The sequence below is a fragment of the Polyodon spathula genome, unplaced genomic scaffold (assembly GCF_017654505.1).
Source record: "Polyodon spathula isolate WHYD16114869_AA unplaced genomic scaffold, ASM1765450v1 scaffolds_155, whole genome shotgun sequence".
Lineage (NCBI taxonomy): Eukaryota > Metazoa > Chordata > Actinopteri > Acipenseriformes > Polyodontidae > Polyodon > Polyodon spathula.
In genome coordinates, this window is record NW_024471648.1 from 1 (window position 1) to 1910 (window position 1910).

At 34.3% G+C, this 1910-nt stretch overlaps 1 long non-coding RNA gene across 1 annotated transcript; it reads right to left on the reverse strand.

Annotated features, from left to right (window-relative positions):
- Positions 1-337: 337 nt before the first annotated feature.
- On the reverse strand, positions 338-1529 carry LOC121308067. Its single transcript, XR_005948455.1, has 3 exons — positions 1386-1529; positions 1266-1301; positions 338-596 (listed from the first exon to the last, which is right to left on the reverse strand). It is a non-coding gene; the product is annotated as an uncharacterized LOC121308067 (long non-coding RNA).
- Between the last annotated feature and the right edge of the window lie 381 nt (positions 1530-1910).

Consider the following 1910-nt stretch of genomic DNA (forward strand, 5'->3'; position numbering starts at 1 on the left):
AGCTATTATTAATATTTTAAATACAATTTCTAAAATAATTTCAAGATTAATCAATTGACTGAAGGATCAGTCTATTATTTATATATTAAGTTTGTTTGAATGATTTTGGCTCTAAAAGTAGTTGTTACAAAAATGCATTTTTCCTAATCCACCTATTTAAGAACAAACCAAGCAAATTAAAATGTGATTTTGTTATTTTGTTTTTTAATATTAAATCAGTTAATTTCCTTCATAAAAAAGTTTCCTCTAGGTGTTTCCTCATTGTTTGGTTTTGTACTTACCTCTTACATTGAGATAAGCTGAAGAGCCATGGCTGATGTTTTTCACATCTCCTGGATTCTTATTCCCATATATGCAGGTATAGTTTCCAGCGTCATTCTTTCTGATGTCTTGTTTTGTAAATGTGACAGCTCCCCTTCCTCCAGGCTCCAGCAGTGAGCTGATCTTCTCTCTGTTTTTATATAAATGGAACCAATTCCTCCCCTTGTTCTCTGGTTGTTCTTCTTGCACAGCTGATATCGCACATCTGAATTCAATATTCTCTCCTTCCACTGCAGTCGTTTTGCTAATTTTAATTATTGCTGTGCGAAGTGGCTCTGTAAAAATGTAATTAAAAATGAAAAATGAGAGAGAACAATCTGTTAAGCAAATAAGAACACATGGGCACTAATTGAAGTGAGATTAAACTTTCTTCATAGACATTTGACATTCGACATTCCATGTATATAAATGTTTATAACATGACGTTTTTATAATATTAAATAAGATGGATTGATTCCTGAAAATGCCACTTTTCTGTGTTCATGTGATTTGGAACATTCAATAACCAGGAGAATCAGTTTATCAGTTTGACAATGCATAAAAAAGCCATCTTCGCAAATGCTACTAAATGTCATTCATTTTATAAGCACATGTGTATGGCATGTAGTTATTTGAAACTGGCCCTAGCTCAAGCATTTTGGAATAGTAACAGTGATGTTATTTGGAAGAAAAACACAAGGGTGCAATTTACAAAGCCCTGTACTCCAGAACTATCATTTGTACCACTTCCTTCTGAAACGAGAAAGACACCCATTAATGTGAGGAAACTAGAAACAAACAACATGAGGATACCTAAGAATTGAATTCCTGAATTTCAGGTTGAGTAACTTCATGGTGTGTGTGTTTATTCTTTCAGCAATAATGGTTCTAAAGATTCATTTCTAATGTAATCAAGCATTAAATCATTGTATCTTATTATGTGAGCGTGTTAGAGATACACATACCTGTGGAAACCAGCAGCACGTCTCCAAGAGCAAAAACTGAAAAACAAATTCATCATTTTACAAAGAAGAAAAGCAACATTTCAAATGTACTCAAATACTTATTAAAGAAATAATACTTACACAGCATGATTGAATGAATACCCCAAGGCATATTGGGAAGCTGCCCCATTAATTTCTGAAACTACCAGTATGAAGTTCCTCTGCTTGTAACACAGCTAAACATGCCAGTGAGAATGATTAGATTGATGCAGTAATGCACATGTGACAGCACCCTCCCTCACTGAACAAGTGTTTCCGTTACACATGGAAAAGATCAAGAGCAATTCACAAATGGTGTTGGTTCTTCAAAGCCTCTCATTGTCGTCATGTAAAGACCAGGTAGCTGTATTTTCTTTAGAACCTCAATGCATCCTTCATATGCATCAGCTGAAAGAGAGTGAACTTATTGTAAAGAATTAATGAACAGATACTAACAATTAAAATGATAAGGAGTAACGTACAGCCGCCTGTAAATAACTGCCTGTAATTCGATCAAGGTTCTGGGGAGCCAGAGATTAAATTGCACGGCTTTGAACAGCAGTCTATCATTAATGATGTTGTCATTATTTTGTTTTACCTTTCTTTAGGATTTATACTGACCTGCTA